Source organism: Wolffia australiana, chromosome 1 (assembly GCF_029677425.1).
Source record: "Wolffia australiana isolate 7733 chromosome 1, ASM2967742v1".
NCBI lineage: Eukaryota > Viridiplantae > Streptophyta > Magnoliopsida > Alismatales > Araceae > Wolffia > Wolffia australiana.
The window spans coordinates 21914793-21925199 of NC_135835.1; positions in this window are offsets into that span (position 1 = coordinate 21914793).

Sequence of the window (10407 nt, forward strand, 5' to 3'; positions counted from 1 at the left end):
ATGGAACAAGATGTGGAATGTGTGATTGGCATGCCGACGACGTATATTTTCATCACTTTGGACACTTTGCTGTCCCCCACTTCGTAGGTCATCGAATCGGACTACCCTGGTCATTAGGAGCTTGATCTTTGCTTAGTCATCTCCACTATGTTAACAGATTCTCAATTTAGTCCATGGATATTTCATGTAATTCATTACATTTTTTCCAATGTTTCCGTATTCATTTCCTATCTGTTGCATTCATTCCCACCATTTTCCTCTTGTGGTGTAACATGAGCCACTAGATCCCGGAAGTTGTGTTACATCAAAATAGAATTATGAATACAGCAAAGGAAAATACTACAGTGAAGCGGATGCATTATTACCTTGGTGACCTTCAAGCAAAAAGGGTATTATTCAATCCATCCAAAAATGTACAAGCTTAGTTCTCAATATTCACATTCTCTTTACCTTCAGGTATGGTTGAAGCTAACCCTCATCTACTTTAGTTGTATCTAGAACTGACTTTGGGGGAATAGGAGTATACTGCATACAACTAATTAGTGTAGTTCATCGTGTATCATGCAGATTGTAGGTTTCAGGTTGTATCCATATTGACATGACTGATCTCCATCCATCTCTATTCATTTCAAAAGGATTACGGATATCATAGGGTTAGCAGGACATATTTTATAATTTGATCCAAACGAGCAATTGGCTCAAATTTGAATAGCATTATTGTTCTCAAAATCATTATCATTTGTACCATATCATTGCATTAATTATTAGTACTGATGTCGGATGTCGTCGAAGGCGTCGTCTGACGGGTGATTCACTGAAGTGAATGTAACTACATGAGTGCGAGTGACCTAGTTGGAGTGTGCAGCTCTGACATGTGGGAATTGCCGAGTTTTGAGCTCTGGGATGAGCGACCAATGACGATAACGGTGACCTTTTGACCCTCATCAGAGCGACGACGGCGACTACGGCACCGAACGAAACAATTCCATAAAGGCTCACATGTAACAGAAGGGTTCAACCCGTACCTAGGGAATCACACGTGAAGTAATTTTCTGTATAATTTCTCTCACCTAATCTAACCCGAGTGCAGTGGAGTGCAGTCAAAAATATACTATGGAAAATGATTTAATTGATGAGCAAAGGGGAACGATGTTCATCATCAGAGAATCCGTCGATGCACTAGCCAGTACAGGCAGGTAAGCGAACGAGTTGTGCCGAGAGGCAGCGCAGTGTTGGAAGGGGCGTGGAAGATAGTCGAAGTCAAGGTGCAAGATGGGTGATGTACCGAGGCACTTTCCCTCGGGTGTTCATTTCTGGTTCAGAGGGTGCGACTGATGGTGAGTGACCCCGAACGAGGGATGGCGGTAAGATATCTCCCACAGCGGCACGATGCAAGATTCCTGTTACGTAGTAGACAGCTCAACGTCCAGTGATGCGGGAGCACCGGTGTTATGGAGAAGCTCTAAGCAACAACAGGTGGGCGGTTGGCGACGGCCACGTTGTTGACTCGGGAGGAATCAACGGCAACTACGAGTTGCCAGAGGCAGCAATGGCGGTGGAGTCGCGGCTATCACAAGACAAAAATTAGTGAAGCTTTAGCTCTCCCTCCAGGCATCAAATGATCTGCAACAGGCTAAGGACTGGCAGTCATAGTTGCACGGGGTCGTCGGTCGCAAAGAGCCGTTGCAACAGTCGCGACCAATCAACGCGACACCTTGGCGGGAATCACAATTGATCAGGCAGCGTCGGGCATAGTTTCACGCGGCGTCCAGCAATGCGAGAGGGTCGATTCTCTCCAATCGAGCTTTCCCATAGCGGTTTCACATGAGGAGCGATTGAGCGTGACCACGTGACCACGTGATCACCGAGCAGCACACGAGAGTTACCGGTTGAAGATTGCACCACTCGCCACTGTGTATTTTCAAACCGGCGGTGGGATTATCACACCGTGAAGACCAGGCACCAGCGGTCGAACCCCTGAATGGGAATCAAGGTGGGAGCCAAGCAGGTTCAAGCACCATCAATTTAGGAGAGATCGACAACAGGAGTCAGCTGCAATCGAAAGATATTATCTACTTTTCTCTTCCCTCCTTTCTTCTTCTCCTTCTTCTTCCTTTTCCTTTTCCTCTTCCTCTTCTTTTCCTTCCTTCCTCTCTCATGAGATCTAGTTCTGAAAAAAAACTGCCACAAAGAAATTCCAGATCTGAAAAGAACATGGTGCCCATCATGGCCTTATATAGGGCCATGATGGGCCCCTTATAAGGAGTTCATTAGGGAGGCCCATTAGATGACCCCCCTTTTACAACATAGATAAAACTAGATAAATTAAAATGACGCAAAAATAAATGATATGGGCAGATACGCACACGGAAAAACATAACGATACGGATGCATCATGATGAGTAAGAACTACTCAACCTGACGAACATGAAACATGAAATCGAACGAAAGAAAAACAGAGAATTAAAACACGAGCACGTGTGTAGACGTGCATTACCCATGGTATTTAAACCCAGGCATCTTCATGGATGCTTTGGCGTGTATGTCGGGCTGGACACGGACCGGCGGTGATGTTGTTGACGGCCAGGACGGTTGCGATGATGTTCCATCGATGTCGTTTGGGCACGCTCCATCAAGTACCTTTTAATTTTTTAATAGAAGACACTAAACCTTTCTTGTGTATGGCATATTTCAATGAATTATTAAGTTTCTGAGTGGCTTCAACGAACCTATTGATAAACTCAATTTTGGGGTGATTTTTTACTGGTTATTTAGCAGAAATGTAGTGTGAGGATTGAGCTTATTCAACAATAATTTTTACCTCACAGCCCTAGGGCAAGTAAGGGTCGATCCACGAGGAGCAAGGAATACAGCAGAGAAGAATTTGGTGTTCAATTGGTATGTTCAGGTCTCTATGTTCACTTTAATCCAGCAATGAATTTATCTTCAGAGTTGTCAATGGGTTCCCTCCAAAGTGTGTAATTGCTCTTCAGCAAATAAGGATTCCCCTCTTAATATTGCTCAGGTAAGATAGTCTCTTAGGTTGTTTATTTCACCCGCAGGTTCACACCTGTGAAGAAAACAAAACAACGAACACCTTGTGTGCGTGCACACAAGGTCGTTTCGCCCAAGAGAGGGACTGCCGTGGATGAGCTCGCGCACAGCTATCGCCTCACGCGAAGCAACTTGCGCGGCGGGAGCTGTGCGCTGCGCCTCTGCAGCAGCTATCGCGGCGCGGAGGCTGCCTACGGGCGACCGCCTGTACGCACCTGCCCACGCCACGACGCTGCCTGTGCAGTTGTCTGCGGGTTGAGGCTGCGCGCAGTGCCTCCGCAGCAGCTACCGCGGCGCTGGAGTCCGCGCGCAGGCGACCTGCCTGGCGCGCGACCTGCCAGCGCGCGGACGCTGCTCAGGCGGCCGTCTGCGCGCGGGTTGCCCGCGTGCAGGTCCCGGTGGGCAGCAGATGGTGCACAGCCCGACCACCAGCTGGGTGGCTTCGCCTGTGGGTTGCTGGCGACCTAGGCAAGAGCCTGGGTCGCTGGCTGCTCCACTGGATGTTGCTCAAGGATGCATATTCAAAGAATCAAGAGATAACTGTAGATTTTTAGGATAAACTAGAGGAAGACAGATTCGACAAACCTAAACTTTGCAAATCAAATCAAAACAAAACAATCTTCAGTTGGAAAACATTGGAAGATCTGGTGATTCTTCCAACCCAACCAAAACTGTCTGAAAAGGAGAGGGATTACAGGGCTGAAGCTTGAGATTTCCCTACGCCGGGTGTCACGTCCTTGCGGCGAGGCGGAGGTCTTCAATCCAAGCTATCTTCAGTCTGATCTTCCTCTTCAACTCCAAAAGCTCATCAGCTCCTGGAGGGTGCAGAAATCCTTCTTCTCCAAGCCCTAGTTCCCTTAGAGAAAATTCTGACAGACTAAAATGAACTCTCAAGAGAGTATTTATAGGTTTCTCTTAACTCATGCCCAGGGGCATTTTCGTAATTTTCCTTCTTTGAATTTTTGCCCGCTCCACTTGATCCTCGTTTTCTTCCTTGATCGTCTTAACCTGTCTCTGAATGTTTACTGACCATAAAATGTTAAATATAATCCACTTGATTCAAAGAATCAAGTGGGGTTAGTACTTTCATAAAATGATGCATATGCATGATACTCACATGAATTAACACGATAATTTTAAGGAATTAACACTCAAAAGATTAAATATTTGATGACATGTTTGAGAGTCATCACCTATCACCAAGTGTCACGCGGTAAAATTCTGAGCTAGGACAATTGCTCGAATCTGGGGCATGTCGGCCTTAGTGCTCAAAGCAGAACACTGGCCAGCAGTTACATAGCTGTCTATTTCAATAGCCTAAGATCGTATAGAAGGGATTAGAGGAGAGGGTGGGGACACAGCCCTGTTGAGGAATTGGGTCATTGAGTTGATGTCATCAAAAAGGTTACATAGCCATCATAAGCATTACATGGGGAAGACTGAGGTTGATACCGAAGTAACGAGACGAAGTGATGCACGCCTTGGTAGGGGTGCCTCCGCACCTTGAAGCCCATAGCCCCGCGCTCTCTCTTGTCGGCACTGTCGCTACACGCATGCCCCTGGGTCAGGCGTCGTGCGCCCATGGGCGTGGCAATCACACACGCCACAACACCTGCGCTAATACCTTTCGCTCAGTTCACTCCGGCGCCACCGTGCTCGACGCCTCAAGCTAGGTGTAGCACCCAGTGCTACCCCCGAGGGCACCACGGACCCCAAGCCATCTCGACGCTTGCTGTGTGTCAATGCCTTGGTCTCTTGTTGAGATGTCTCGCGCCCCGCACCCCACGCCCCACATGTGCTATGCGCGCGATGCCCGCGAACAGCCGCGCTGCTCCCTGCACAGCTTTGTGTGCCACACCATGATACCGCCGCCCAGCCTGTGCGTCCCGCGCGCATGCACGGCGTTTGGTGCACATGCATGTTCGCTCTTGCCAGCAGTGCGCTCTAGCATGTGCGGGTCACCCTGATCCACTGCGTAGAGCACCGACGGGCACGTGCACCATCCATAGTGTGTTACCACTACAGGGGAGATGGCCTAAAAGATCAGGGTTGGGCGTCACCAAAATTAGTGCAGTGTAGCATCGCACTAAATAGGACTCAATCATTAAGTGCCATAAGTCAACACGCGAACATACCCTCCCAACAAGCACCCAGACCTCTAGGCAAGGAGGTCACCTAGTTCGGGGCCTAACACTAGGTGTCACGTGGTCAAATCCTGAGCTAGGACAAATGCTCAAATCTGATATGTGTCAACCTCACTGCTTGGAGAAGAACACGGAGCAGCCTTGATATCTCCCATCGGAAGTCTCTTGCAATAGCTTAAGTTTGCATAGAAGGGGTTAGAGGAAAAGGTGGGGACGCAGCCCCATCGAGGAATAGGGTCATTGCATTAATATCATAAAAGGTGACATCGTGGTCATGAACATTACATGGGGGAAGATGAGGGATGATACCAAAGTAATGAGACGAGGCGTCTTGCACCTTAGTAGCATCTCTCCTGTGCCTTGAGGCTTGCCGCCCCGTAAGCGCGTGCCCACCAGCCTTGTCGCTACACATGTGCCCCTAGGTCGGGCGTTGCACGCCCACATGCATGGCGATCACACATGCCACTCCTGCCTCGACGATCACAATCGCCACCAGCACCCGCGCTAACACCTATCAAGTGCAGGTTGCATGACGCCACCGCATTCGATGCCTCAAGCCAAGCGCAGCGCGCTTGGCGCTACCCCCGGGGGTGCCACACGCCCATGTCATCTCGGTGCTCACTGTGCCCAATGCCTTAGTCTCTTGGCGAGATGTCTCCTAGCCCGCTCCCCGCACACCCAATGCGCGTGATGCTCCTCTGGCCGTTGCGCAGCTCCCCGCACAACTCCGCATGCTGCACCACGACACTACCGTCGGGCCTACGCGTCTCGCTCCTGCGCATGACGCTTGGCGCTCTTGCGCAGTGCTTGGTGCTCGCACGTGGTGCTTGGTGCTCGCGCATGGGGCTTGGCGCTCACGCCTGGCGCTTGGCACCCGCACATGCGTGCTCTTGTCAGCCGGGGTGCCCAACACACGTTGGCCTCCCCTGATCCATACCATCTAAACGTGAATGGGCATGTGCACCATCCAAAGTGTATCATCACTATGGGCACGATGGCCTAAAAGATCAGGTTGAGCGTCACCACCCTTAGTGTGATGTGGCGAACTAAATAGAACTCTGTCATTACATATCCTGAGTCCACACGCAAACATGGCCTCCCAATAAGCACACAGGCCTCTGGGTAGGTGTTAGGGGCCTATCACCAGAGGCCTATGGGTAGGTGTTAGGCCCCTAACTAGGCGTCGCGCAGTCTGCCCACGATAGGTGTTAGTGCGGGTGCTGGTGGAGTGTGTGATCGTCAAAGCAGGGGTGGCGTGTGTGATCGCCACGCCTACGGGCCCATGGTGCCTGGCCCGAGGGCACATGTGTAGTGACAGAGCGGGCGGGTACGTGTAGAGCGATAGGCCCCAAGGTAGAGAGGCGACACTACCCTCACGCGATGCACCTCGTCTCGTTACTTTTTATCAATGGTCTTCCCCCTTTATAACGACCTTGACTAAGATGTAACCTTTCTATGATATCAATGCAATGACCCTATTCCTCGATAGGGCTGCCTCCCCACACTCTCCTCTAACCCCTTCTATGCGATCTCAAGCAATTGCAAAGACTCCCGCTGCAAGAGATCAAGGCTGCTCAATATTCTGCTTCAAGCACTAAGGCCGGCACGCACCAAATTTGAGTGATTGACATAGCTCAGGATTTGACCACGTGACAATTGGTATCAGAGCTAGGTTGGGATGCATCCGCCTGTGTTCCTAAACCAAGTTGAAGGAGAGATGGACCTCACGAAGATGTACATGTTACAAAGGCAAAAACTCGAGCGATAGAGGCTTCGTCGTGCGGAGAAGAACATCTTGGGTTTGAAAAACCAAGTTGACAAGAACCACGATAAAAGTAAAGCGAACGTGGAAGAACTGAGGGCAGAGATCTACTAGAGACAAGATTACCTTGAAGAGATAGTACATCAACTTACAGAGATGGTGGTGACCTTGAAGCTTCAAGTATTGGAATGACAGGAAGAGAGTTCCAAGAGCTGCCCCAACAACGGCGGAGGGGAGAAGGTAACAATGTCAACCTTGAGATTCAACGGAGTCCGCAACGAGGCGGAAGTGGCTGACTTCATGTACGATTGTGATAGATATTTTGAAGTCAACAAGTTTTCAGAGGAGAAGAAGATCCTCTAGGCCAGCTACTTCCTGGTGGATGATGCCAAACTATGGTGGCGCCAATGGTCAGGTGTGGAAATTGGCTGCCACCCACCTATGAGGAGTTTGTACGCGAGATAAAGGACAACTTCATTCCCTACAACATGGCATGGATGGTGATGGGGATTTGAAGATGACCGGTACAACACTACATGGATGTGAAATACTTTGTTTCTAGAATTCGGAGGATTATTGATATGTCGGAGGCCGACAAGCTCTATCGTTTTGCAAAAGGACTCCCCCACTGGCTCTAGACAGAGCTAGAGAGACGGCAGTGTAGAGACCTCCACTCTGCCTACCAAGTGGTGGAGGGGACTGAGCTCCACCCCAACAGAGTGACAAAATCAGAAGAAAAGTGCGAGAAGTGGGGCAAGCCGCGCCAGAAGCGCGGTGAAGCGCCAGCCACCTAGAATAGTCCAGGCCTGAAGAGAAAGTGGAAACCAGGCTACGGCAAGAACCAGGACAAGGGCAAGAGCCAAAGACTAGGGAAGGCGACTCCAGGCGATGGGGGCAACAAGCTAACTTGTTTCGCGTGCGGAGGCCCCCACTTCATGAGGGATTGCCCGAGGGGTATCAGGGTGACCACTAACGTAAACGCAATGGTCGTGCCTCCTCCCCAGCCGGATGTTCTTGGGGGTAGCAATACGGTGACTCTGAACCCCCTCTAGTGCTTGGCGGCACTATAGGGGGGCGCCACGGTCCAGTATGAGAATTTGAACCCCTTGCATGTCCTGGTACTCATAAATGACAAACCTTCTACGGCCATGGTCGACATGGGGGCGACACACAACATCCTCACTAAGAAAGAAGCTAAGAAGTTAGGCTTGAAACTTTCCCAAGTAGGGGGAAGATCAAGGATGTCAACTCAGAAGCACGAGACATCTTTGGTGTGGCCAAGGGGGAATTGCTGTAGGTGTGATCGTGGGAGGGCTAGACCAACTTCACGGTGTCCCCCATGGATGACTTCACGGTTGTCCTGGGTCTCGACCTCTTAATGGGATCACGCGCGGTTGTGTTTCCCCAATACCAGGGTGTATTGTTCCCTAAGGGATCTCACCCATGTTTTGTGAGGGACCAAGGGATCCAGAAGCCGCGGAACACAATGCAAATGAAGGACGGATTGAGGAAAGGGGAAGAGACCTTCCTCATCACCATGCGAGGCCTGGCACCCCAAAAAAAGGGTGGAAGACAGGGGTGCGCACCAGCTTGTTTGGCGGCACTTAGTTGGGGTGACGATAATGACAACAACCCTAGTGCAGCCGCGGGTGGACTATCAGGGCCAATTGCCGACGTATTGCAGGAGTTTGTCAGGGTGATGCCTACGCAATTCCTCACGAAGCTGCCCCCCAAGCGGGATGTGGACCATGAGATTGAACTACACCCTAGTACTCGTCCCCCTACGCGAGCACCTTACAAGATGTTGCTCGCCTACCTAGAGGAACTGAGTAAATAGCTCCAAAAATTGTTAGAGAGCAAGCTAATCTGGCTGTCCAAGGTTCCCTTTGGTGCCCTAGTCCTGTTCCAGAAGAAGGACGGGCCGCTCCAACTTTGCATGGATTACCGAGCCATGAATAAGGTAATAGTGAAAAAGAAATATCATGTACCCAACGCTGAAGAGTTGTTTGATAGGCTCGACGAAGCTCGCTACTTCTCACAGATGGACTTGATGAGCGGGCACCACCAAGTGCGGATCAAGGAGGGGGACAAACCGACGATGGCGTGCATGCCTCGCTACAGATCATTTGAATTTTGTGTGATGCCTTTTGGGCTCACGAATGCTCCTGCTACTTTTTGTTGTCTCATGATTACTATCTTTCGGGACTATATGGATGATTTTATTGTTGTGTACTTGGATGACATTCTCGTATACAGCCGAAGCTTGAATGACCATTTAAGGCACCTGAGGAAGGTGACGGCCAAGCTGAAGAAGCACGAGCTCTACCTCAAACCGAAGAAGTGTGAGTTTGCCTTGCAAGAGATTGAGTTTCTCGGGCACCTGATTATGAAGGGAAGTGTGCGCTTGGATCCCTCAAAGGTAAAGGCCATCAAGAATTGGAGAGAGCCGAAGGGAGTACCACAGTTGAGATATTTCTTTGGTTTGGCTAATTACTATTGGAAGTTTATCAAAGGCTTCTCCCGATTAGCTAACCCATTAACGGACTTCTTGAAAAAAGCTGTAAAGTGGTCGTGGACAGACCGGTGTCAAAGAGCATTCAATGAGTTGAAAGGTGTAGTCTCTAGTGAATCGGTGCTCCGATTGCCCAAATTTGACAAGCCATATGAGGTACACACTGATGCTTCTGACTTCGCACATGGAGGTGTCTTGATGAAGGATGGACATCTCGTGGCTTACGAGAGCTGCAAGTTGAATGACGCAGAGAGAAGATATTCATTACACGAGAAGGAGATAACAGCGATGGTACATTGCCTGAGAGTCTGGCGCCACTATCTCCTTGGAGGAAAATTTGTGGTGTACACCGACAATGTTGCCACAAGTTGCTTTGAGTCCTAGAAGAAGCTAACCGCGAAGCAAGCGAGATGGCAAGATTTCTCGACAGAATTCAACTTCATCTTGAAATACAAGCCAAGGCGGGCTAATCAAGTGGCTGACGCCTTGAGCCGCAAGGAGCCAGAAGTTTTTGTAGCCGCACTTTCAGCAGTCCAAGGGAGCACTCTTGAGGAAATCAAGTTGGCACTGAAAGATGATTCAGAAGTTGTTTGCCTTATGAAGCGCATTGCTATGGGCGAGACGAGGAGATACTGGATTGAGGATGGCATTATCTATGCAAATGAGAACATGCCATATGTGCCGGGTTCGGGTGGGCTGCGCCAAAGCTCCTCTATGAAGCACACAACGCACCCCACGCCGGACACCTAGGACTAGCACAGACGCTTGCACTCTTGTCCAGCAGCTATCACTGGCTAGGAATGGAACGAGATGTGGAGGCTTATGTTCATTCATGCCTGGTGTGTCAACAATACAAGACAGAGAAGCTGTAGGAATGCTGGAACATCTCCCGAGGGTGAGCAAACCGTGGAAGACTATTTCAATGGATTTCATCA